Source organism: Ochotona princeps, chromosome 3, assembly GCF_030435755.1.
Source record: "Ochotona princeps isolate mOchPri1 chromosome 3, mOchPri1.hap1, whole genome shotgun sequence".
Taxonomy (NCBI): Eukaryota; Metazoa; Chordata; class Mammalia; order Lagomorpha; family Ochotonidae; genus Ochotona; species Ochotona princeps.
In genome coordinates this window covers 33,907,335-33,934,787 of record NC_080834.1, presented here as the reverse complement: position 1 = coordinate 33,934,787, position 27,453 = coordinate 33,907,335, and the positions used below count along the sequence as shown (strand labels likewise).

The following is a 27,453-nucleotide window of genomic DNA, read 5'->3' as shown; positions in this document are numbered from 1 at the left end:
CACTGATGTGAAAAGGGATATGGGCTCCAGTGTGTTTGGGGACAGAAGGTCTTTTTACCCCTTGAATACAATTGAATGGTAAAGGAAAGAATTTTGGAGCCTGCAGATAAGGAAAACAGACTTAAACCTAGAAAATATTGTATGGGTAGCTCTAATAGTCCTTGAAATTAAGTTTACAAAAGAGATTTGCAAGTAATTTTGGCAGAATTACCTTATTGCAGTGTGAGAGTATGGAAAGTATTACACAGAAACATGTCTTTTCTAGAAGAAAAGGAAACTTTCTCCAAAGCCTGTTATCATCGAAAACTATTTCTGCTCCTTTGTCTTATGTATGTACTTACTCAGTGTGCCTTATAGTTAGAACTCTTGTTTTTGTTTTTTCACAAAATCATTTTCATTATCAAAGCAGTGTACTTCATTACAGTGAAAATACAGTAGACAAATATTGTTAATGTTCTCAAATCTAATTTTAGAGATTCTTTTAAATGAACATATCCATTGATTTGTTTATTACCTTGACCATATGGTTTTTTGATGTAATTGTTTCTCACTCAGTATCTTTTTATGTTATTTGATGTAATTCCAAAGCATTGTTTTTTGAGTCACAGAGTATCTAATCCTGAAAACATTAATGCTTACATCTTTCAAGCAATCTCTGATTCCTCCTATATAAATCAGTTCCCTGAAGTGGAATAGTTAGGATAAAGAACATGGAATAGAAGCTTTTTTAGAAAAAGATGTATTTATTTAGAAGGCGGAGCGATAGAGAGGAGGAGAGGCAGAAGGAAAGAGATCTTCATCTGTTGGTTCATTCTGTAAATGGCTGCATGAGCCAGGGCTGGGCCAGGTGGATGCCAGAAGCCAGGAACTTCATCTGGAGCTCCCATGTGGGTGTCAGGGGCCTCAATACTTGGGCCATCATCTGCTGCTTTCCCAGGTACATTATTAGGGAGCTGAACAGAAGAAGAGGGGTCAGGACTTGAACCGGCTCTCTGGAGTGGTATGTCAGCTGGTCCCTAGGTTAATTGCTTTTCTCAGAAGTTTAGTTCTTTTTCTCATGTGTTAGGTAATTGGTGAGTTATGTTTTCTTATGACTTTATGCTGCTGTTCTTGTCGTGTTTTCCTTTGGGGTGCAGGAAGTTGAGGTCAGCATTGGCAGGATGTGGGAGTGGGGATCCTGCCCTGGGTATAAAATGTGGACGCTCCATCATGGGGTCAGGTGTCTTGGCTGTGAGGCCAACTCTCAGGGGTGACCTTTTCTCTTGATATGGTTGAGCTCCTTGGACTCAGGAATATTAACTCCTGCGTCACATGCTTCATATCTGTTCTCCCAAATTTTCATTTGCTTTCAAAACTTGCTGTTTCTCTTTACTAAAAATGTTTAACTTCCTCTCCCTACCATCGATTTATTTTCTATTTTTAAAAACTTCTGCTCGTGGTGTCAAATAAGAAGGTCTACTCCAAGATTTTGTAAATATTAATCTGTATTTTTGCTCAGCATACTTCTCTGTGTTGTTTAAATATACTTAAAAATTTTTATTTTTATTGGAAAGGCAGATTTACAGAGAAGGGGAGAGAGAGAAAGATCTTCCACTCTGTGGTTCACTCCCTGAATGGCTACAGCAGCTGGAGCTGGACCGGTCCAAAGCTAGGAGCCAGAAACTTCTTCTTTTTTTTTTTCCCCCCCACAAATTTCTTTCTCCACTGCTTTCCCAGGCAAAAGAGCTGAATGGGAAGTGGAATAGCTGGGATATGAACTGGTGTCTGTATGGGAAACGGGCACTTGTAGGTGGAAGATAAGTCAGTGGAGTTATCATATCAGTCCCTGGTTAATCCCCACCCCACCCCCATCTCCCTACAGGAATCTTGAAGTCCCCTAATAACTATTTTAATGCAAGCAAATGAATATAGTCTAGTGTTGGTAAGTGCAAGTTGCATTTTCTGAGTACTATTTTGGTCGCACTATGAAATCGGGCCTCTGGGTCGGTCTCACACTGCTCTGAGAGGGGCTGGGGATTCTGAGACGCTTACAGGAGTAGAAGCTTAAAGGGGAGGAGGAGCAAGGGGTTGGAGGTTTCCAGCTCCGACTTCTCCGGGAACCACAGCTCAGCTGGTTTGCTGTGTATAGGTAGCTGTTCTCAACGAACATGGCCAGACGATTCTGATGCTATCCTCGTAGTGCACACGGCAGACCCTTCTTGTCTTAACAGACTAGGCCTTCGTCCGTCTAGTTGAGCAGGGCAGTAATGTCGTAGCTCTTCTGATTTCTCCTCCTCCTACCTACTTAACATTGTTTCCATTGGGCCATCCTAAAGGCTTTCTGTGGAGAACATTCTGAATGTGAGCACATTGATTTATTTGCGGTTTAAGCCTTTACCCTGGGACACCAGTGTCCCTCATGCGAATGTTGGCTGTGGGCCCCTTGCTTGTTTTCTTCATTCCACTCTGCCTGCCTGTAATACGTCCCACACAGTGGCTTTTGCGGTGTAAAGCAGATGTGTGAGTTGTTTAAAGCTTTTTCCAAAGCTTGTCATTAACACTCAAAATCCAAACCTCCTCTAAAAGATCTCTTTTGGCCAGTGTCAGTTGCTTCTCTGATTTCCTCTCCTAACCAGCCACCTTGTCTACTGTGCACCAGCCAAACCGGCCTCTTTCCTTTGAACGGGTTCATGTTCCTTTGTGTCTTTGTACCGTGAGAACCCCTTTGTAGAACTTCCCTGGCTTGCTGTGACTATCTAGGTTCAGGAAAAAGCTCCAAGCTGCACCTGCTTGTTAATTTGTTTGGTTTTCTTGTGAGTGGTTCCCTGTTTACAGCAAGATCATGTGATTTTATTTGTTTAGTTGCTTATTAGCTATCTTCCCATTCTAGAATATAAGCTTATTGAGGACAAAGACTTGTTTTGTACACTCCCGAGTGCCTAGCACTTGGCCCTGATCTTTTCTCGTGGTGTGGTAGGTACCAGATAATTACTAGATTAATCCCAACCCATGGTCCCTACCTTACTCGCACTTTAATCAGAACAGGCTGGTTTTTCTATTTTGAGCTTCCACATGAAGCTATGTTTATAGGCTTTTCTTGCTTGACAAAAGTTTGAAAAGAACTTTCTCAGAAGATACTTATTCTCATGATTGCATCTCTATTGGAATGTGTCTTCTATTTCATATGAGCCCTGATTATCTTACGTTTAAGAGACTAACATGATATAGCACAGTGATTTTAAACATTTTCTGTGCAAGGGTATTGTTTCTTCGCATCCTGAATTGCATGTCATAGATGGTGTTATCCTATAATTAGGGAAATTATGAGATTGTTTCATTTTATATTTGCCCTTTTTATGGAGTGCATCCTGAATCCCAAGCCAAAGCATTTGTATAGCCTTGTGATGTAAATATTTATGTTTCCAATAAGTGTGTTGTTCATACTTTGAAATGGTCCCACTTAGCTATGTGTATGCATAGTCACTGTATTCTCGTATTCCCTGGTAAACTGTAAACTTTTCAGTTTATGCTTCCTTTTTTTAATATTTAATTATTTTTATCAAGAGGGTGGATTTATAGGGAGGAGGAGAGACAAAGATCTTCCATCTGCTGATTCACTTCCCAAATGGCGTCAATGGCTGGAGTTGAGCAAATTGGAAGCCAGGAGCCAGGAGCTTCTTCTGGGTATCACACATGGGTGCTGTGACTCAAGGCCTTCGGCTGTCCTCCACTGCTTTTTAGACCGTAGAGGGAGCTGTTTGGGAAGTGGAGTATCCGGGATGTGAACTGGTGCCCAAATGGGTTCTTGGCACTTGCAATGAGAGAGTTTAGTCACTTAGCCATCGTGCTGGCCTTTGCTTCCTTTTAACCTCTCTGCATCAGTCATCTGATGTGTCCTTGGTTGCTGCCTTGTGAGTAATGTCCTAAAACAGTTTCAATATTATGGTTTTGACTGCTCTGTTTAGGAGACTCAGTTCAATTGTTTTTCAAGTTTATTGTTTTCTATGTGTAGTCCATATGCAGAGTTTGTCTTTTGTTGCCTGCTGGATATATTTTCATCTCATATTATTTGTGTTGAAAAAATTTGGCAACTGTTGCTTTCATTGTATGCATTTTACGAAAATAAAATTCTTTATTATCATTTATAGCTTTTGCTTTTAGATACTACTTTACTGATTTTAGTGTAACACTTCCTTTTTTGTTTTCTGATATTTTCTCATTCTTCCAGATTTAGTTATTTTCCTTTGAAAGATTTTACAGAGAGAGAAGGTGAGGGAGAGGCTTCCATGTGTTATTTCATTCCCCATGGTGCAGCGGCCAGCAGCACTGAGCCAATCTGAAATTGAGGAGCTTTTTTCTGGGTCTCCCATGTGCGTGCAGGGTCCCAAGGACCTGACCATCCTGTGCTGCTTTTCCAGGCCATAAGCAGGGAGATCAATTGGAAGTGGAGCAGCTGCGTCCAGGCCTTGGGGTTGGGGGCTGCTTGCAGATCCCGCAGTGTGGTGGCTGTGGGGGTTGCCCCTGCTGGGCTGGATCCAAGGCTGGGGACTCAGGCCAAAGCCACTGCTAAAAAGCAGTGACTGAGTCCCTGGCTTTTTCCAGGCCCAAGAGAAATCTTCTCTCAGGGTGAGTACACCATGAGGGAAATTGGAAACTGGATTAAAGTCCTAGCTCTGCCCTGTCACCAAAACCTTGGTGCAGGACAAGTCTGGGAGGGGTCCAGGTTTTGGGGTTGGGGGCGGTTTGCAGATCCACGCAGTGTGGCAGCTGTGGGGGTCCTCCTGCTGGGCCAGATCCAAGGCTGGGGACTCAGGCCAAAGCCACTGCCAAAAGGCAGTGACTGAGTCTTTGGCTTTGGGCGGCCAGTGCACCAAATGGTGAGAGATGAATTCTGGGTGATTCCCAGTAGCAGGGTCATGAAACTTTCGGGCAAGCGTGGGGACTGAGACCTGATGGTTTGGAGGGGAGTGTCTGTAAGATCTATTTGGGCCAGACTGATTCACCAGCCAGATTAGGAATCCTGAGATGGGCTGTTAGCATAGAGCATTACTTTCTGCCACACACCAGTCCACACCAAAGCTGGGGTTGGGGGCCTGTCTGGCAGGGCTAGGTACCATTACTTGACTGGATGGTAGAATAGTGGACTGGTCACATTTGGCAGGGTCAAGACACTAACCAGCATGCGAAAGAACTTGGTCCAAGGGCAGCCTCTGTGGGGGAAGTGTGGGCCCAACCCTGTGGAGATACAAGTCCCGCAGGTTACCTCATGAGCTGGGGTGGAGATGGGCTAAGCCAGGAGTGACCATGGCACCTGCCATCACTTATGGGTAAAAGAACTGATGGCAATCTGGGCAGGTCAAGGCAGCACCACCTGAAGGTGCATCCTAAAATAGGATGTGGGGTGGGCCGAGCTGCAACTGGAAGTGGGTGGACCGGGCAGGGCCAAGCAAACTTCAGCTCACAAAAAAAAAAAAAAAAGAAATCAGGATGGAGCACATGTCATTCCGATCTAGGCTCTTATAGCACATGTCATTCCGATCTAGGCTCTTATACCAACTGGTCTGCATGAGGCAGGGATACTATGCCACAGCATCAAAGGCAAAGGCTGAGACAGGCGAGGGGCTGAGCCCACTGGGTCAGAGCACCCACTGGCAAACGCACAATGTAGGGCTGGGAATAGGCTCAGTTGGGGCGCAGTGAGAGAACACCCTTGCTGGGTTGGGATTCCCATGAGAGAGTGCTGAGGCTGGAGTGGGTGCTGTGTTCTAGTCTGGATATGGCTGCAATCTCCCTAGGCACAATTTTGGACTGGGGCTGGGCGCACCAAGCTGGGCTAGATGCCAGCACCATCTGGTGCTCTGGAGAACCTGGGTAGATGTAGGACAGACTAGGCTGGGTCTTTGCCACTACTGAGCCATTTGTGAGCAGTGTCTGGGTATGGACAAACCTTGGCTGGGGTGAAACAGCCAACATCAAGAACTGGAATGGATTGAAGGCCAGCAATAAGGGCTGGCCCATGGAACTACCAGTATGTGCAAGACCTGGCATAGGGAGAGGTTCTGAAGGAGGAGCTTGGGAAATTCCTGTGTCGGAGCACAGTTCCTACAGGTGAGCACAAGAACCACAATATGGAGCAACCCAGACCAGGCCGGAGGAAGATACCCACCAACATACTTATGGCATAGGTGGGCAGCAGACCAGGCTGAACCCGTTCACATCAACCACTGGCAATGTATAGAGTGTGGGTCAGGCCAATTTCGATTGCAACACATACCAGTGCACATTAAGGAATGCCAAGGTGAAGTGAACTGTACCAGATGTGGTTGCAGTGCCCAGACAGCACACATGAGAACCGGAGGGGGAGGAGGCAAAGTTGGCAGGGGAATGTGGGCTCCCCTGCTGGACAGACACTCCCACTGGACAGCAGGTGTTGGGGTGAGGGCAGACCAGACCAGGCAGGGCTACAATATCTGTGGGCCTCATGTGAGCTAGACTGGGGAAGGGCCAGATTGGGGTGACTGTTCCGACTGGTGCGAGCAAAAATTAGAGTGGGTGAGGATTGGTTGGGCTTTGCCGCAAAATCAGTTGGCAGAGGCTGGCACTGGGGGCCAATTCTGTTAAGTTAAATGCCAGAACCACCTGGAGAGTGCACAATCCAGAAGTTGGAGTGGCCTAGTAGGGAGATAGTGGGCATCTCCCTCGTGGGTAACCACTCCCACTGGAGAGCACAAAAACCAGAACAGGGGCAGGGGTGGCTAGACAGAAAGGCACCTGCCAGTATGTGTGTGGGTTGGATAGTAGGTTGATTGGGTTGAACTAGGCTTCAATGCCCATTGACATGTATGAGAACTAAATGGGATGTGGGACAGACTGAACAAGTCATGTGGTACATACTGGCATGCATGGGAACCAGGGTAGGGAGCAGGCCTGGTGGGGGTTATGGGGAGACTCCCCAACTAGGCTGCAGCTCCCGTTGGTTTGTGTGAGGACTGAGTATGAAGTGGGTAGGATCGAGCTGGACTCCAACACCCATTGGTTCGAGTGGATGACAGGGCTGGAAACAGAACTGACCCAGCAATTGCAACAACCAGCATGTGCATAAGCTGATTGGAGCAACGGACTGTGCCAGACCCTATACTGGCAAATTCACACAAGAACCAGGTTTGGGATCATCTCAGATGAAGTTTCTTTGGAGATCCCTCCAACTGAACTGCTGATCTCATAACCCCAACCATGAAGAGACTATGTCAACCAGTGGATTCTGAATAGGTTTCATCGCGATTGGAACGGCAAGATTGGCAGCAATTCAGACCTGTTAAACTATCAAAACTGCTTGAGTGTGCCTCACATTGGGGACCTGGGATGGGTGGGAAGCTGGGTGGGGCTTCTCCCTTTGTTTATCTCCTGACCCCAGATACAGGGGACAAAAATGATACTAGTGTGGAAACAATGGTATTACCCACTTTCCTGTAGCCCTTGACCCTTTATACCCTAATCAACTAAGTAAGAGCATTTAAAAAAATAAATGAAAAAAAATCAGGAATTGGAATCAAAAGTCGAGCTGAGAGCTGAGGCTGAGGACTTTGACAGAGGCTGTGGATGTCCGTGGTGGTGGTATAACTGCAGTGCCGAGTGCCTGTCCTGACACTTTACCTCTTAGTATTCATATTTTCATATAGGCATCTTTTACAAGATGATGTTTTTGTTAATAACTATATTACTGCTATCATGTTCAACAAAAATAATAGCAAACCCTTTCTATGTTTTGGTACGTGGTTTTCCCCAAGTTATCTTTTTAATGACTTGTTTAAAATCAGTTATAAATAAAGTCCATATCACGCACACACACACACACACACACACACACACACACACGGAAGTGGATCAGCTGGGACCAGACCTGATGCCTATATGTGATACTGGCACCACGGGCTGAGGATTAGTCGGCTGAACTACTGCACTAGCCTCCACTCTTACATTGTTAGTTCTCATTTTAGATGTGTTGCTAGTTAGGTTGGCTTGCTGGTTTTGGGTAACAGCCTATTCTTACTTACCAGAAATACTTGTAATGCTTTTTGCTTTTGTGTATATATGTCTAAAACAAATAACCTCCAAATTAAAAAAAATACTTTTGATTAATATATTTCAAAGGAAAAATGATAGATTTTATTTGCTTGGTCTCTGTCTTGGGGAACATTTGATTTGGTACTCATGTTTCAGAAATTTTTTTAAGGGGTTTTATATGTGTCTAAGGTTGATTGAGGGGATGGCTCCAAATGTCTGAAGTTAAATAGAGAGGCCTGTTTGGGGGGCCTGCATTACGGCATAGTGAGTAAAGCCACTGCCTTTGACTGTAGCGTCCCATGTGGATGCTGGTTCGAGTTCTGGCTGCTCCCCTTCCTCTGCAGCTCTCTGCTCGTGGCCTGGGGAAGGTGGCCCAAGTACTTGGGAACCTGACAACCACTTGGGAAACCTGGAAGAACCTGGCTCCTGGCTTCAGTCCATTGCTGCTGTATGGGGAGTAAACAAGCAGATGAAAGATTTCTCTGTCTCTCTCTAACTCTTCTTATTTTTTAAAGGATTTATTTATTTTTTATTAGAAAGGCAGATTTACAGAGAGAAGGAGAGACAGAAAGATCTTCCATCTGCTGGTTCACTCTCCAAATGGCTGCAATGACTGGAGCTGGGCCAATCCAAAGCCAGGATCCAGGAGTTTCCTCCAGGTTTCCCACATGGGTACAGAATCCCAAGATCATCCTATACTGCTTTTCCAGGCCATAAACAGGGATTTGTGTGGAAAATGGAGAGAAAGATCTTCCATCTGCTGGTTCATTCCCCAAGTGGCCGTAATGGTCTGAGCTGAGCCGGTCCAAAGCCAGGAGCTTCTTCTGGGTCTCCCATGTGGGTGCAGGGACCCAAGTCTTTGTTTGGACCCTCTGCTGCTTTTGCAGGCCACAGGCTGGGAGCTGGAAGGGAAGTGGAGCAGGCCAAATACAAACCGACAGTGCTCATATGGGATCCCAGCACGTGCAAGCTGAGGATTTTAATCACGAGGCTACTGCGCCAGACCCCCGAATAATTAGATTTTTTTTTAAAAAGATTTATTTATTTTATTGCAAAGTCAGATATACACAGAGGAGGAGAGACAGAGAGGAAGATCTTCCGTCCGATGATTCACTCCCCAAGTGAGCCGCAACGGGCCGATGCGCGCCGATCCGAAGCCGGGAACCTGGAACCTCTTCCAGGTCTCCCACACGGGTGCAGGGTTCCAATGCACTGGGCCGTCCTCAACTGCTTTCCCAGGCCAGAAGCAGGGAGCTGGATGGGAAGTGGAGCTGCTGGGATTAGAACCGGCGCCCATATGGGATCCCGGGGTGTTCAAGGCGAGGACTTTAGCTGCTAGGCCACGCTGCCGGGCCCTGGAATAATTAGATTTTAAAAAGGGGAAGGGGTGTGGAAGGTGGAGGCAGATCCTGGCCAGACTTCTGGAGAGCAGGCAAAATACTCAGGAGGTTTGTGACTGCCTTACATGAGGGGTCTGACATGTTATTATCTGCCTCTTTCAGCATGAAGTTATGGTCAGGGGCACCTGTGAATTTAGCAGCGTTTGCTAATTCCATTGCTGTAACACCTTCCCCCCCCAAATCTCCATAGTCTTGAACACCCAAAGTTGGTTTCTTGTGTTGGTGAATGATGTGGCCTCCTTCCTGGACTCAGGATGAACTGGGGGTCCACCCTGCACGCTTCTGCTCATGTGGTTTCTCCTGACACTTCTCAGGCCAACAGCAGGTCAGATGGTAGGACATGGCCTCTGTAGACAAGGGGTATGCTCTGTAGACCTCAGGAAGGTCATGGCAAAGTGGACTGGAAAGGTAAGTTTATGCTGCTGCCAACCAATGGTCTGAAATACATACTCCATTCTTCATAACATACATTTCTGTGAATTCTTTCCAGACCCCTGCGTGGTTGGATTTTGCAAACTTTTTGCAGCAGATAAACCTGATTTTAAGAATGAATGAATGAATTTTCAAGGTAGAGTTACAGAGATAGAGTGGGAAGAGAGAGAGAGCTCTTCCATCTGCCAGTTCACTTCCCAAATGACATCATCCATTAGGGCTGAAGCCAGGAGTTTAGTCTAGGCCTCCCATATGGGTTGCAGGGGGCACAGTACTTGGTCACCCACTTCCACGGGTGCATTAGCAGGAAGTTAGATTGGAAGTGGAGGAGCCAGGACAAGAATGGGTATCAGAGGTAGTGGCTTAACTGTTGTGTCACAAGCTGGTCCCTAAGATGTTTTTTACTTAGTGTTTGCCAATTATGGATGTCTTCTTTCTTTACTGCCTCCATCTCCCTGTCCCTACCCCTGCTCCTTTAAAGAGGGGCTGTGTATTTTCTATACCTTGTTTAATATCCTTGATAGCAAGAATCTGCCAGGAAATCCTAAGCTGACCCAGGTGGACCATTACTCCCTCTAACCGTACCCATCCATCAGCATGTTCAGAAGGTTGATACTGATGAGGGAAAAACAAAGTATATTTTGACAATAAAAGGTTTTTAATTATTTTGAGGGATACTCAAGGTGCCAGATTGGAGTGGGAATATTTGCATCCCATGTTCGCAGGCAATACTAAAATGAGAACTTAACTAGTCCAATCTTTTTTTTTTTTAATGATGTGTATTGGAAGATTTATTTGTATTGGAAAGGCAGATTTATAGAGAGGAGAGACAGAAAGATCTTTCATCCATTGGTTCACTTCCCAAATAGCTGCAGTGGCCAGAGCTGAGCTATCTGGAGCCAGGAGCTTTTTCCGGGTCTCCTAAGCGTATGTAGGGTCCCAAGGCTTTGTGCCATCCTCTACTACTTTGCCAGGCCACAAGCATGGAGTTCGATGGGAAGTGTAGCAGCTGGGAGATGAACTGGCGCACATATGTGATCCCGGTACATGCAAGGCAAGCACTTAGCACTGAGCCATCCTGCGGGGCCCACTAATTGTATCCGTTATCATTTTCAGGATCTGTTCAAAGTGGTATCTCATGGATGGCAATTCCTTAATTGTTGAATGAATGAACCAAGGTGTCAAACAATAGCAAGAAAGTTAAAGTGGTTCTTTCTGTGATAAATCTTTTGCAGCTTAGCTTAAAACAGATTTTAGAGCAGTTTTTATTGCGGAATCTTTTACATACAAACTGAGAAGTGCTTTTTTGGGGTTCATTTTCTCATACGAAGAACTGCTTTGTAGACACACATACATGATAGAAAAACCACAAATTATGTAAGGTAAAGAGTGTGTTCTCTGTTAAGCTACAAAGGACAATTGCTGGTACTTTATATTTTCCTTTTTTAACCTCTATATAGTTGCTGAGCATTTTCCATATTTATTATTTACATGGTAGTCATTTTGTTTTTTAAGACCTATTTTTAGTTGAAAGTAGATTTACAGATAAATTTACCTTTAAATCTACCTTTAGATAATTTTAAAGTAAAGACACAAAAGATCGTCCATCCACTGGTTCACTTTCAGAAGCCAGGAGCCTCTCCTGGGTCTCCTGCATGGGAGCAGGGTCCCAAGATTTGGGCCGTCCTCCTCTGCTTTCCCAGGCCACAAGCAGGGAGCTGGATGGGAAGCTGGGAAGTGAACTGGTGCCCCTGTGGTGTGCTGGTGCCACAGGATGAAGGATTACCCTACTGAGTTATGATGCTGACCCCAATCTAGTTTTGTACTACAGTTTTCATACTGCCCCTCTTAGCTTGTAATGTTGCAAATAAGCAGTTTGTAAGGATCACAGAAGAAATTAGTATTTTTGTTGGTTTTAATTTAAAAATTGTAAATATAGAGAGCACTTCCATCTGCTGTTTAATTTGCCAAGGGTTGGTCCAGGTTGAAGCTGCGCTGGGTGTTCCTTCTGGGTCTCTCATGTGAGTGGGTGGCAGCTACCCACTGCTTCCAAAGTGTGCATTAGCAGGTAGCTAGAGTCAGGGACACCAGGACTCAAACCCAAGCCCTCCTTTGTGGGTGATGGGTGTTTCAAGCAGTGTTTGAATGCCTTGCCAAACACCTTTCCCTGTGTGTTATTAATTTTAATTTTCTTTCTTATTCTATTTTTCCATATGAACTGTTCGCTTAGTCAAGAAAGTTAGAAAGTTATACTCTCTTCTGACCAAAAATCAAAATGAACAGAATGGTGAGAACCAGGCAGCTGGCTGGGTGATCCTAGGATGGACAATCAGCTCCTGGAGAGTCTATTTTGGACTTGTTTATTCTTTTTCTTTTCCTCAGAAATCATGGTTTGCTATCAGAATCTGTCCAGCCTTCGGAATACTCTCACATTCAGTTTAGTCCTGCAGTCTTTTCTTGTGACTGATACACTTGCTGTGAGTCATTTGCAACCCTTGCCCCCTGCTTGAGTCAGTGGCGGGCAGAAGCGTTTTTTCGCTAGGGAGTGATCCTTTGTGCAGAGTCACAGCGCCCTGGTCTTTGGCATCATTCATCATCTTTGCTCTAAGCCTTGGAAACATGGCTGAGCCTTGAGTCATCTGCCCTTCCCAGGGCTGGAGATCCACCCTGCTGAGGGGAATGTGTGAAATGTGCCCATCTCTGCACAGATCCCAGAGCTGGTTTGTTTCCCTAAGACACAGATCGGATTCCTAATAAGGACATTTGTAAGTGCTACCTCTGTGTCCATTTTACGGAGAGCTAGGACCAGGGCACACATGCTGTGATTTACAAACTATTTATTAAACTCCTTTGATTAGCTCCTGTACTAAGTCCAATTTCTAAGTGTCTTGAAATACCAAATGTGGGTTGAAAAAAAACTGGTGGCTGGCATTCATTTGGGTTTTGATGCATTTTTTCTATTTTTAAAATTTGTGGTTGCCATCTATTTCAAAAAACACTCCCTCTGCCAAGTAGACTAGGAATGTGCAGAATTGGCAGCTTAAGTAATGTGTGTATGTGCGTGCATGCTCGGGTATGTGCATGTATGTGTTCCTATGTGTATATGTGCATGTTTATGTCTCTGTATGTGTACATATATGTGTGTGTGTGCATGTGTGTGTATGTATGTATGTTTCTGTGTGCACGTACACTTGCGCACATATGTGGAAGCAAATGCCCCAACCAAGTAAAGCAGAGAGGAGAAAGAGAAAAGGGGAATGAAGCCTTGATATCTGTTAGAGACTCATGTGACTCGTGCATCTCAATCTCCCATGCTAGGCTTTATTTCTAGTAGTCCTTGTTCTATTATACCTTTTAATTAATTCCATACTAGTAGAGTGCTGATTTCTTAAAGAAGCGTGATTCAGTGGTAAGCAGTTTCCTCTGACTGCTTATCTAATCTGACATGCATCTCTGTGTCCATTATTAAATTCAACTCTCAGATCAGACAGTAATCTTCACTGTCAAGCATTTCACAGCATTTCTGAAGGCTTTTTTTCGCAGCATTTCTGGAGTTTGATGGCTTCTATGAGAGCACTGATTTTTGTTGAAAGTATAGTCAGGGAATGGATTATTCTTACTAGGATCTAAAAGAATGAAAATTTCCAAATATGGAAAGATATAACTTATGAGACATAAAAAGATCTAACTTTGTAATTAATGCTAAGATAATAATTTGAAAAGTTAATTCAGTTTGATCTGTGGTTAGTACTTAGAAATCAATACAAAGGATAGTTAAACATTTGCCAAATTTTATTGAAAGCCTAGATTTGGGGTAGTAACAGTTTTTCCAAAGTGTATTACAATTTCCTGTCATGTCAGAAAGGCTGTCCGGGTGAAGGGGTAAAACTGAGCAGGTATTCCTTTAACTGCAATGACATACAGAGGAGAGAGAGGATTCATCTAAAGGCAGTTGGTTGTCTAATTCAACCTGTTTCCTCATGCAAATGACAAAAAACCGTAGGGTCATCCTTTTTTACGAGTTTTGAACAATTTAACAAGTTGCTGTATTCTTGCCGAGTTCTTGTTGGAACAACTCTTACTTAGAGCAATAGGGAATTTGAAAGTATTTACTTACTTTTTCTCTTTCACTTTCTCTCTCTGCTTAAATTCCAGCATGTATAAGAAAAGGCCAATCATGAACCACAGGTGGAGAGGTGCGTTGTTCATCTTCAGCCACTGTTAACATCTTGATCAATCTTGCTGCCTGAGAATTTTTTTTTTTTTTGAATTATTGGAAAGCCGGATATACAGAGAGGAGGAGAGACAGAGAGGAAGATCTTCCGTCCAATGATTCACTCCCCAAGTGAGCCGCAACGGGCCGGTACGATGCCGGGAACCAGGAACCTCTTCCAGGTCTCCCACACGCGGGTGCAGGGTTCCAAAGCTTTGGGCCGTCCTCAACTGCTTTCCCAGGCCACAAGCAGGGAGCTGGATGGGAAGTGGAGCTGCCGGGATTAGAACTGGCGTCCATGAAGCAAATTGCTTTCAACATCAATCCTGGAAGCTGTTTACCCTCTTGAATGAAGTTACGAGCTTACCTTTTAAGAAAGGAGCTCATGTTTTCACTAACTATTCAGGGTGCAGGCACTGTGAAAGTTCTGTTCTTTTTGGAAATTCTTGCAGCATGGTTAGGTTTAGTCATCACGTGCTGCTTTGGCTGTGCCTTATCTAAATCCATGAAAGAGAAGAAAGAATTACTTCACTAAGAGTTGGTTTTGAGAAGAATTAGGTGTATTTTGAAACTGTTTAGGAAGCGTCCCTTAATGCTGTAAGAACATACTGACTGTTGCATGAATACAACACTGAAAGTTGGTCTTTTTTCCTTAGCCTTCAGTGGGACAAATTGATTTCTGCTTCAGAATTTTCTTTTTTTTTTTTCTTTTAATTTAGGTACTAGAGTTCTGCAGGATGGTTGACCCACATCTATCCTTTCTTGCTAAACTAGTGGTTTGCCAGGCTGTATACTTTGCTGTATACTCTGGCCTTGTACTTCAATCTGAATTCTTTTTGTCCTTTGAAGGAGACATAAAGCCGTCACTTCCTGATGGTGAGTGTGGGAAATTGAATTTTTACTCTTCTCTATAATTTCTTGAACTCAAGTGTCTTTAATGATACCATAAGGGCTATTTCTTGGATAATTCTAAAAAACACATTCACCAGACCAAGCAGAATACTTCCTTCTAAAGGTAAAGCCAATTTGGGTATGACTGTTAATTTCTTCCTTTGTTGATTTATTACTTTTTGAAGATTTATTATTTATTTTTATTGGAAAGTCAGATATACATAGAGGAGGAAAGAGAGAGAGGAGGATCTTCTGACTGTTAATTCACTCCCCAAACGGCTACAACGGCTAGAGCTGAGCTGAGCTGAATCCAAGAGTCTGGCGCCTCTTCTGGGTCTCCCATGTGGTCTTTGGACCACCCTTGACTACTTTCCCAGGCCACAAGCAGGGAGCTGGATGGGAAGTGGGGCTGCCAGGATTAGAACTGGCATCCATATGGGATACCAGTGTGTGCAAAATGAGGACTTTAGTCACTTGGCTACCGAGCTGGGCCCAACTGTTAAATCTTGAACCTGGGATTCGTGTTCATGTTGGACTGCAGTTGATGACTGTGCAACATGCTGCAACGTGCTGGATCGTGTGAGATCAGGATTCTCGTTAGCGTGGTGCAGGCTGTGTCTACTTTTCTTCAGTGCAAAACAAGTAATTGTATTTGTATTCTACCTATTTCACAGAAATATTGTTACAGTTGCTATAATTGGATTTCTTAAAAATTTACAAAAAAATTTGAGCCAGCTTTGCTCAGTGGCAGTATCGTAGCAAATGAGGTTTGTCCAAGGCACGATTATTGCTAATTGAAAACATATTTGAGCTGCTTCACAGATTGGTGTTATGTAAAAGTGAGGTGCTATTGACGTCTGAAAATCTCGATGTGTGTGTTTGGCACTGTGTGTGTGTGTGTGTGTGTGTGTGTGTGTATTCATTTCCTCTTTCCTGCTGTATGTTCTGAGAACTATTTGGAGATTATGTCTCTTAATGTTCTTCATGGTTGAGATGCCCTAAAAGCATTCTTGTGTCCTATTTTTGGTATGCAGCAGTGTGGCTGGCTGGATGGCTGCTAGTGGCAGGGTAACTGAACTGTGCTAAGTGCTCGCCTGCGCATCCTCCTGGCCTCTCCGCTTTCAGGCTAGAGTTACTGTTTACAGTGACACGTCTCACTGTCCCTGACTGGGCAGTCTGAATCAGTTTGCCCGTTGCCTGGCTGTCTGGGGCTCAATTTTTTTTTCTGGTTGCACTCCCCCTCTCCACCACCTCCTCCCCACCAATTTGTATCTTAAATTTCAGGATGGGTGGTCTGTTTGTCTACCCCAGGATAAAGTTAGACGTATCTAATAACTTGAAATGAGATTCTTCATATCATGTGACTTAAATTAGAGAATCACAGAACTAATAGATAAGCAGATTTTAAAACACAATTTGGACATGAGTATTTTGCAGTATTTTTCAGTCCGAACAATAGCTGATCAACCTTACACCTAATAGTGCAGAGCATTGTCCAGCCTCATTGCTATGCTTCCTGGCAGGACCTTTTCACAGAATGAGACCATGTGTGATATGTTCCTAATTTCTAGAATGTACAGCATCAAGGGAGGCCAATCTCCAGAAGCCGGGGGTCCTTCCTCACAGGGATGGCTGGTTGTGACATTGTTACACCGACCTGCTTATTGTGGAAATTAGTAGAAGATTGGAAACATGTGATGGCTTTCTTATACTTACATTCTGAGTACAGTAGTTACCATAGCTACATTGGGTTCTGTCTTCCCAGGGTTTGAAAATGGGCTCTGGCATGGAGTGGGTTCAGTAGGGAGGCTGTGGCCACCTCTCTGATGGGCTGTGACTTCCACTAGTGAGCATGAGAACCAGGACTAGAGGTGGGCCTGGCTGGACTGATGGTGGCACCCATTGGCATGAATGTGGGCTAGAGACTGGAGTCTGTTGGATTGAGTTGGGCTTCAGTGACCAATAATGTACCAGAGCTAAATGAGATGTGGGACAGACTGGACCAGTCCACTGCACATGATGACAGACATAGAAATCAGAGCTGGGGGCTGGTCCAGTGGGGGTTATCGGGGGGTCACTCTGAATGGGCTGCAGCTCCTCCTGCTGTATTTGAGGGCCAAGCATGTGTTGGGCAGGGCTGGGCTGGGTTGCAGCACCCATTGGTTTGCAGAGAAAGGGAGGGCAGAACAAATTGGTCAACATCCCCCAGGTGCAGGGTTCCAAGACTTTTGGCTGTCCTCGACTGCTTTCTCAGGCCACAAGCAGGGAACTGGATGGGAAGCGGGGCTGCCAGGACACGAACTGGTGCCCATATAGTATCCCGGGCATGCAATGTGGGGACTTTAGCTACTAGGCCGTGGTGCCTGGCCCCCTTCTTATCTTTAATTAAAACTAAATAGATTAAGCAATTTTGCTGGTACTCTGGTGTAGTTAACACAAACTGGCATTAACCTGACCCAGAATGCCTGCCAGCCATTGGCTGCTTTATTCCCACCAGTGTAACACTTCCTTAGGAATAAAGCAATTCTAGTCAGTTGGGTACAGCCTGGTGGTAACTGTCTTTCAAATAAATCTTTTTGGAAAAAAAGTCCCTCCCTTGGGCCAATGCCATGGTTCAACAGGCTAATCCTCCAACTTCAGGCACCAGCAGCCTCTGTTGGCACCAGTTGGTGTCCTGGATGCTCCACTTCTGATCCAGCTGCCTCCTTTTGGCCTGGAAAAGCATCATAGGATGGCCCATGTCTTTGGGTCCCTGAACCCATGTGGGAGACCCAGAAGAGGCTCCTGGCTCCTGGTTTTGAATCAGCTCTACTCCAGCTGTTGGCATTTGGGGTCTAAACCAGCAAAATGGAGGATCTCTCTGTCTATCCTCTATAAAATCTACCTTTCTAATAAAAATAAATAAATCTTTTCAAAAATGACCTTCCTCATTGTAACACAGCTTGAATTGGCATCTTTGACAGCCATGTTACTTTAAAAGCTTGCTTAAAAATCGGTAGTAACAAAGTTTGATACTAACTTTCAAAGGAAACCTCTGATGTTGAGCCGAATTTGTTTGATTTTTCAGGCCAAATAAGTGAAAACTTTCATGGAAAGACATGTATTGTGCATAGAGAGAGAGGGATTTCCTGAGCATTTTGATTGTTGCTTTCATAATAAATTTCTAGAATTTCAAATTTCTAACTTATCTCCATAGGGCTGCCTTACCTCTGTTGTAATGTGAAGTTTAAAAGTTTTCAGTGTTATCTCTCCTTTCTGTAGATTTGCCTTTCCAATAAAAAAAAAAAATCTTAAAAGTAATTGTTTTTAATTTAAAAAATTATCAATATTTTACGTAATGGCTTTTTTTTTCCTTGAGAAAGGTATATGTTTTAGCATCAGCTTTAAGAGTTGAACTGGATTCTACATGTTAGTTTTAGGGTTCCACATAACTAACTTGAAACAATGGTTGAAATAATAGTTGGAATTCATTTTTATGCTTTAGAATATATTTGGTATCAAAATCAACTTTGGAAATGATTTATTTTTCTTTTGCTTTGGAGAGTTGGAATTGGTCCCCAGCCATTTGTAGCCCTGTATCATAGCAGGAATTTGAGATTGTTGAATTCTGAATTTAAGCAGATGAGGAGCATCATGTGACCACTGAAGGAGGACTGGGGAGGGTGGGAGAAGGTGTGATTGATCACAAGGATTGCTTGATAATTCATTCATGCATGAACACCCTCAATAAGTGCTTTGTTTACCTTCTCTAGGCCAAGCCACATGCTGGATGCTGAGCCTTCAAGCCTTGCCCTCCATGGGGTCATCTCAGTGAAAAGACCTTGCAGTGAAATCAGTAAAGAGCATGCACAGAGGGAATAGGCGGTGTCCACTGCCACTGTTTCTGGGTCCAAGCATGACATGTGGCTTAAGGTTGGGACGGAAGAAGAGAGAAAGCAGAGGGGTCCTTGGGCAGTGGTTGGCAAAGAGGAAAGATAGTTTATTCTTTGGTAAGAATAGTTTACCAATAAACAGTTACAACCTGCTGCAGTTTATCAAATATTTATAGTTGTGTATAAAGTTGATGTCCTAATGTTGATATCCTTTCCCTCAGTATGTTTCTATAAGCTGACTCTGTTAGTCCATTTTCTGCTACAATAAAAAAGCACTTAAGGCTTGGTACTTTGTAAGAAAAGAGATTTATTTAATTCAAGGACCTGGAAAAGAGATTTATTTAGCTTGCCGTCCTGGCGGTTTGATAATATGACATTGGCGTTGGCTGTGAGAATTCATGTTGGACGGCTTCAGTGTGGTGGGAGGAGCCAGCTTTTCACCCCTAGCAATTCTCTCAGCAGAACTGCTCTGGTCGCTGCTTATGGCTCTGTCCGCTTTCCCCCTTTGTCACACATGGAGCATGCGCCCAACACAGGAAGCCTTGGGAAAGAAGCAACACCCAAACCACAATATTGGGCGTGTTTTTCCTTTTCTCATTTGTGCCTGTTGATGGGCAAGGTCTATCCCCTGGGCAGTGAGATAACCCCAAGCATTTAGGTTGAGCTGCTGTCCCACTGGTGTGGTCCTGACATGTTCCTGTTCAGAATCTCCCCAGTCTGGCCTTGTCTGCACTCATGTCCTGGCAGCATTTCGACCCTGATAGCTTCCCCGTGCTCGGCTAGTCCCTTCCTTTCCTCCACTGCCTCAGCTCTGCATTGTTCTAAGCACACTATTCCAGGATATTATGTTTATGCTCTGTCCCTCTCCGAAATATCAGCTCTTTGAGGCAGGACCTGCAGGGGTTGTGGAAAAGTGATGTGCATGTACCATGATTGCTTTTGAAGCCCCAAAACATTATTCCTGTTTTGGGATTATTTATGTTCATCACAAGACTGTCCGAAAATGAATAGTAAATAATTGATTTAAGCTGAGCATCTTAACACTTAAATATGTCTTTTGCTGCATTTGTAAAATAATCGAGACTGAAGAAAGCTGCCATTTTTTGAGTTTTTTCTCTTTGTAAGACAACGTTCTAAGTTTAATTTACGTTAAAGCTCACTTAATAAACTTTTTTAAGAGAACAATTCTTGGGCCCGGTGGTGTGGCCTAGTGGCTAAAGTCCTCGCCTTGAACGCCCCGGGATCCCATATGGGCGCCGGTTCTAATCCCGGCTGCTCCACTTCCCATCCAGCTCTCTGCTTATGGCCTGGGAAAGCAGTCGAGGAAGGCCCAGTCTTTGGGACCCTGCACCCGTGTGGGAGACCCGGAGGAAGAGATTCCTGGCTCCTGGCTTCAGATCGGCACAGCACCGGCCATTGCGTTCACTTGGGGAGTGAATCATCAGATGGAAGATCTTCCTCTCTCTCTCTCTCTCCTCCTCTCTGTATATCTGATTTTGTAATAAAAATAAGTAAATCTTAAAAAAAAAAAAAAAGAAAACAATTCTTGTGATGCAGTGATCTGAATGCAGCAAGGAGAAGTGGAATTCATAGCCAAGGAGCAGAGTGTGGAGGCCAGTGCATGGAGGATGACTTAAGCAGAGGAAGCAAGAGTAGGGAGATCCTGTCATAGTGACTGTTAATTTGCTGTGCTGCTGTTACAAAATAGCACTCACCGTTTTGTGACAACTCTCAAGGCTGGAGGGCCTCGCTTCCTAATCTACAATTAGCCACGTTCTTGCTGTGGCTGGTGGTGAGAGATCCATGTGTGGTGCCCTCATCCAGTTCGGTTACCTTGCACAGATCTGATCTCCCACATACTGTCACTTCGGGGGTTAAGATTGGTTTTAGAGAGGGCATTTGGTGTCACTGCTGAGGTTAGAGCATCTGCATCTGTGTCAGCGTGCTCCAGTCAGTTAGGTGCCTGTCACCAATGTGGGGGACCTGTATTGAGCCCCTGCCTCCTGTGCTTGACCTGGGCCGGCCCTGGAGAGTGAGCCAGTGTCTGCCTCTCAAATAAAACATAGAAAAAAAATGAAAATTACAGAGTTTATAAATGTAAGAGGCAACTGGAAGCATTTATCACTAATCTATTTTTGTGAAAAGCTCTTCAGATATGAGCATGTTATTCTGTAAACCTTATGAGCCAACTGATTAATAAATGACAGCAAGTGAAATTTCTTACCTGCCTTAGGCAGAATCTCTATCTCTTGGCTCAGTTCTCAATTATCTGTCAAGCAAGGGCTGAGCCAGGTTGGAGTCAGATTGGTATTTAACTTACTTATTGTACCTTCTTGGTGAACTTTCCAGGCCAAGTTTACCTTAAGTAAATTGACTTGCCTTTTTAAAGTAAAATTTCTATTTGAGAAATTAAAAAAAGTTGAAATGTGAAGGAAGCAAGATAATGAAACTAAAGGGTTAATGGGCTACTTTTCTCATGTCCACATTGAGATTAGTATTATTCAGCAAAATACATTTTGAATGAATTAGCTTTTCTTTCTTTCAGCGACAATAGTTCGCTTTTCAAAATCTTCCCACTGTTATTTAGAGTTTTAAAGCTTAAATAACTCTGCTAGAATAGTGAAATCAGATGCAGTCAGCTTCGAGTGTAGGAACGTGCTTTAACTGGAATTCTCTAGATAAGCTGGGTTATAACCCAAACATGTTTTGAGTCTAAAATTGGCTTCCACAAAGTTTACTATGAGTAGGAGTTGAACTTTTCTAAGGATAATAACAAAATTGAGAAAATCCAGGCTTTTCTTCTACATCATTTTTAATGCTTTCAGATCACTGTGTAATTGTGGGTATTAACAGCAAGTTCCAAAGTTCCCTTTCCGTGAATGGTGCAACCAGCTCCACTTGGGGAAATCATGTGGAACTTCAGGAAACCTTCCAGGAAGGATGACCAGCAGCAGAATTCGTCGTAGCTTTACTCTGTTTTCTCAAGTTTAAATCTACTTCAGTGTTTCTCAGTCAAGTAAAGTGAAATTAAATATTTGAATCATGTATATGTTGCCTTCTTAAGCAGTCTGGTCTTCTGTTGGCTGTCTCCTGTATTTCAGTGAAGCTAATGTTACGGGATGTTTTTCAGTCTTGAAATTTGCCAGTCATGATAAATTTTGTAGTGCATAGAAGTCCCCTAGCTCACTTAGCAGAGTACAGTTGGTTTTGGTTAATGACGGCATTGTCCTTTGCTGTCATTCATGACACCCAGAGCGGGAGGGCGTTTTTTCTTGGACTTTGCTCATTCATTGGTAAATAATCTGTAGCAGTAGTAGGAGGCAGCCAGCCTCAGTGCTGGGATCAGATATTTCGATATGTACTGTGTGTATTTCCTTCATCTCCAAAATGGTTAAATAGATAGTAGTGCTTAGCAAATTCTCTACAAGATTAAAATGTTTCTTTTTTCCTCTTGCTGTAAGAGGGTTAGAAGGTGGTTGCTTTGGACAGGCATGTTTGTCCTTGCTGTGCATGGTCGCCCTGGGTCCGTGAAGATTATCACAGTGAGAGGAAATGGTCACTGGTTATTTGTGTAGCCAGTTTCTTCTTGCCATTAGTACTCAATTTCATCTTGGCAAATGCATTCAGATGTAGCCTATTTTAGTATTACTACAAGCTCGTGAGTTTTTTTCCCCCTTAATACAATGTGCATATATTTCATTTTTTTACTACAGTGTATCAGGCCATATTTAATTCATAGAGTTGCAGCTTATTGGCACTGTTTGGTTGAAATAAGCTTGAAAATCTAAGAGCCTTCCATACTTGTTCTTTTCAGTATTGCAGTGTCAGGTTGCACAGCTAATGCTGTCACTGCAATTGGTTGACTTGTTTTCTAAAGCTGAGGCTATCCCTAAAACTTGATGTTCTAGCCCACACCACTGTTCTGCCGGTGAGTGGGTGATTCTGTAATAACAAGCTTGGCTGCTTGAGGCTCTGAGGGTATTTACCAAGAGATAAAGGTGAAAGCACGTTTGTTGATGTACCACTGAGTTCAATAACAAGTCTTAGGTGACAACTTGGGAGTTGTTTTAACCTTTTTCTCTAAGTATGCTTGCATCTTGTAATGTATTGAAACTTCAGGTTTTATTTGGGGTGGGGAAGCCCTTTCCAATTTGTCGCTTCTTTAGTGATCAATATATATCCACATTACACAGATGACAACAGTCCGCCCTCAACCTGGCTCGTTACACTTTTTTCACGTGACAAAATAAGAAAAATTCAGTGTTTTCAATGAGGTGAAAACAGGTTAAATTGATCCAATGTCATTAAATTGGCTGATAATCTTGAAACTGTTGCATACGGTTTACATTTGAAATTGAATATTAAGCTGAAATGCTTTTCTCCCACTGGGCTCTTAAAATTATTATTATTTATCGTCGTATTTGGTTTTGAGTTATGTGCTTTTCCCAGGAAATGTTTTTTCTGTTTCCATTACTGCGAGATGATGTTTGATTTGAAAAGACCCTCTTGGCAGTGAAGCATGCGAGAAGCAGGCAGGTCTGTGGTCACTTCAGAAAAGCCGTTTCTGTGCAACTGGAGTGCTTGAGCATGCGATTTTTCAAAGCAAAATGACACAACCTACAGAGGACTGCTGTTTAGGTTTTACTTTGCAGTTACTTGATGGTCAAAAAGTAGAAATGAGAGTTTCAAAGGGAGGATTGATGTCATCTTTCTCTTTCCTTTCTATCCTATCATTCATTTTAACCTTTGTATTTTGGCTGTGACTTGGCATTACTGCTCGCTGATATATTCCCTCCCAATGCAAATATTAACAGAAGGATGATTTGTGTGGAACTGATATTAAAATCTACTTGTTGCCAATCTCTAGGGTAGATATTCTGGCATTTGTTTCTGTGAAAGTGAGTAGGGATAAAGAGACAAATTGCCTGAAATGCCAGTGAGGGTTGCCAAGTGATGTGCTGACAGCTGGACTCAGAGTGATTGCTGGGAATGGTCATTCTTGACCATGCCTCCTCGTTGCCCATCCCCTGCTGCGACTTCTGAACAACAGCCCGTATCCCTATAGCCCGGGACGAATGCTGGGTCCCTTTTTAGCAGACAATTTGAGGGCTCAGTACTTTCTCTCTCTTTTTTTGGTCAGACAGATTGTCAGTAATGTCTCTGAATTGTATTTAACGTTAGTAACAGGGTTCTCCTTTTGAAAAAAAAAAAAAGGTTCTTCACGCACAGGCTGTGGATTCCGCTGGGTCCACTTGCTCTGCTGTGATAGCAGCACGTGTGGAATTCACATTCTCAGCTCCTGACTTCCGAGTGACAACAGGGCATCAATCAGGCTGGCTCCGTGTTTGGACCTTGTCAGTTCCTTTGTACGTTTATCGCTGGGCTTTCAGTACCTTTTCTCTCTAGTTCAAAAGAGCTTTGTGTATCTCCTGCCTTTCTGTGTAATCTTACAGGGACAACTTTCTGCCCTTTATTCATCTCCACAGACAGTCATCGCAGACATGGGATTTGGTGAAAGATTCTTTTCCGTTTATTGCAGACTTTTAGAAAAGTGATAAAAGATTCTTTTCAATTTTTCTTTAATGTTTTTCAGTTTTGAACTTTCAGAAATGCAAAGCCACCAAAAGGGAAATACATGGAGATGATTCTTTGCTTGTGATTTAGTTTCATTTTTGTTCTAGCGCAGGGGTAGATATACACAGGGTACTGTTTTCACAGTTCTCAACTACACATAATAGGGTATGGGCACAGTATGTTACTTTTTTTTCATATACTTTGTAATGATTAAACTAGACATCTTCATTTCTCATAGATTTCCTTTCTGTTCTTCCAGTGTTGTATTGATGCCAAGTTTCTGTCAGTTTTAGTTTTCTGTTCTGTATTTTGATATTTTGTGGATCCCTGAACAACTTTAATACGATATGTAAAATACTAGTTTTTTTTGTTTTAATTATTTCTAATGATGTTACATAGTTGATCACAGTGGGACGGGTCGAGGATCAAGGGATGCTGGGTGAAACCGTTGTTTACACATTTTCTTTTTCTTCTTCCTATACATGAGGGAGAGGGAGATACAGGAGGAAAAACCACGCCCAGCCTCCCGACTGCCGCATTACTCGGGAGATGGGAAACTGCCACCCAAGGTCCCCAGGGTATCCCAGGGTCCCCATTGTGGAGCATTTTGTGCGGATTCTGGCACATGTGGTTTCAACAGTTCTGAGATGCTGCTGATACTGCGCTCCAAGGATGGAAAAGTCCTTCCAAGGTCAATTGGCTGACATAGTCCACCTCAGAGTCTCTGTTGACCCAGAAGTTTGTTCTCAAGCTTCACTGGAGTGGTTGATCAATTTGTTCTGCCCTCTATTCTCAGCAAGCCAATGGGGGTTGTGGCCCAGCCCAGCCCTGCCCAACACATGCTTGGCCCTCAAATACAGCAGGAGGAGCTGCAGCCCATTCAGAGTGACCCCCCGATAACCCCCACTGGACCAGCCCCCAGCTCTGCTTCCTATGTCTGTCATCATGTGCAGTGGACTGGTCCAGTCTGTCCCACATCTCATTTAGCTCTGGTACATTATTGGTCACTGAAGCCCAACTCAATCCAACAGACTCCAGTCTCTAGCCCACATTCATGCCAATGGGTGCCACCATCAGTCCAGCCAGGCCCACCTCTAGTCCTGGTTCTCATGCTCACTAGTGGAAGTCACAGCCCATCAGAGAAGAACCCATAACCTCCCCAAGGACGCACTCCATGCCCGTGTATTGCACTCTCTAGGTGGTTCTGCAGTCTAGCTCGACAGCACTTGCTAGCCGATGCTGTGGCAAAGCCCAACCTGCCTGCCCTTATTATGGCTCATGCCTGTACCAATGGATGTAATCGGTTAACTCATCTTGGCTCTCCCCCTAACGCAGTTCACATGAACACCAACAAGTGTTGTTGCCTTGTCTAGCCTAGTCTGCCCCAAATTTCAGTTCTCACGCTTGCCAGAACGAGCAGTGGCCCAGCAGTGGAATCCCCACTAGTACCCTGCCAGGCTACCCTCCCCCCCAACCCCAGTCTCTCATGTGCTGGTGGGTGCTGCGTGGCCCTCCCACCTTGGCATTTCCTGGCGTGGGCTACAGCCTGGCCTGGTCCAGTCTGTCCCTGTTCTAGCTCTTACTAGCTGGAACTGCCGCCCAACCTGGCAGTCAACCCCCAGTCCCAACCCCAATGTGTACTGGCTGGTGATGTGGCCAGACACTGCCTGTCCTGTACCCCATCCTGGTTCTTCAAATTGCCAGTGGGTGTTATGAACTGGCCCAGCCTGGCCCTCACCCGTGTCTGAGCCACACGTGTGTGGTCTGCTCTGGATTGCTCCTTAGTTTGGTTTTTGCACACACCTGCAGGGACTGCACCCTGATAAAGGAGTTCCCAAAGCTCATCTGTCAGGTATCCTCACAGTGGCAGATGTTGCGCACACCAGTGGGTCCTTGGCCTGGACTGACTGAGTCCACCTCCTGTCCTGGCAGGCACAGTAGCCTTGCCCAACTGGCGCACACCCAACCTGGTTCTTACTGTTGGGTGTTACAGCCCAGCCACACCTAGTCCACACCCTGATGCAGCTGTTCTGTGGCCCAGTTAAAGCGGAAACCTAGCCTAGTGTGTCTTACACCTACTCTGACTCTCATAAGTACCAGTGGATGCTGGAATCTAGCCCAGTCTGGTATGTTCCAGACCCTGTCCACGCCCATGCTGAGGGACACTCTAGCCATGTCCTGCCCATACCACTGCCCTCATTACGGCTCTTGCACTCACCACCTTAGCTGAGGTGTCCCTTTATCTCTCCAACCAAGCTTGTTCCCAGTCCCAGATCTTGCACATGCCATTGGTTGCTCTGACCCAGCTGTGCATAGCCCATCCCCTGTCTTGACCTTTGCTATTGGATACTGCTTCCTAGACTCACCTGGCCTGCCTCCAGTCCCAACTGTTGCTGGCGAGTGCTACAGCCTGGCCCTGCCCAGTTCACTCCCATCCCTGACTCATGCAAACCAGCAGGTGTGATAGCCTAGCCTGGCATTCCCTGCATTCCAGCCTGGTTGCTGCATTTGCAAGTGAGCTAAGGCTGGCCTGGCCCTGCCCAGTCCACCCCCTTCCAAAACCACCTCAAACTCGTGCAAACAGTTGAAACTACCCTGCTTGGTCTGACCAAAACCCAGGCCTGAATCACATGCTTACCAGTGGGAACAAAAGCCCAACAAGGGTGTTTTCATAGTTCCCCCACCACAACCACTTCCAGACACTGATCTCACCCATGCCAGTGGATGCTAAGCGTTACCAGTCATAGGCTACCCCCTCCATCATCCTACATATGTATGAATGATGGATGTTGTGGCTTGGCCCGCCCCACACCATATTCTTGGGTGTGTCTGCAGGTGCTGCAACCTAGACCAACACAGCCTGTACCCAACCCCACTACCCATGAGTGTCAGAGGGTTCCATGGTCATGCCTAACTCAGCCTATCACTACCCAGAGCTCCAAGTGAACTGGCTGAAATTGCAGATCATGGGGGTGGGCCCACACATCCCCCACAGAATCTGCCTCCAGACCCAGTTCTCTTGCTAGCT

At 44.5% G+C, this 27,453-nt stretch overlaps 1 protein-coding gene and 1 pseudogene across 7 annotated transcripts in view; both read left to right on the top strand.

The window, feature by feature from the left end:
• ITSN1 (intersectin 1) overlaps window positions 1–27,453 on the top strand; it is a 209,186-nt gene that overhangs the window by 19,751 nt on the left and 161,982 nt on the right. The window lies entirely within an intron of this gene.
• LOC118758917 (U4 spliceosomal RNA) lies at window positions 15,713–15,877 on the top strand (annotated as a pseudogene).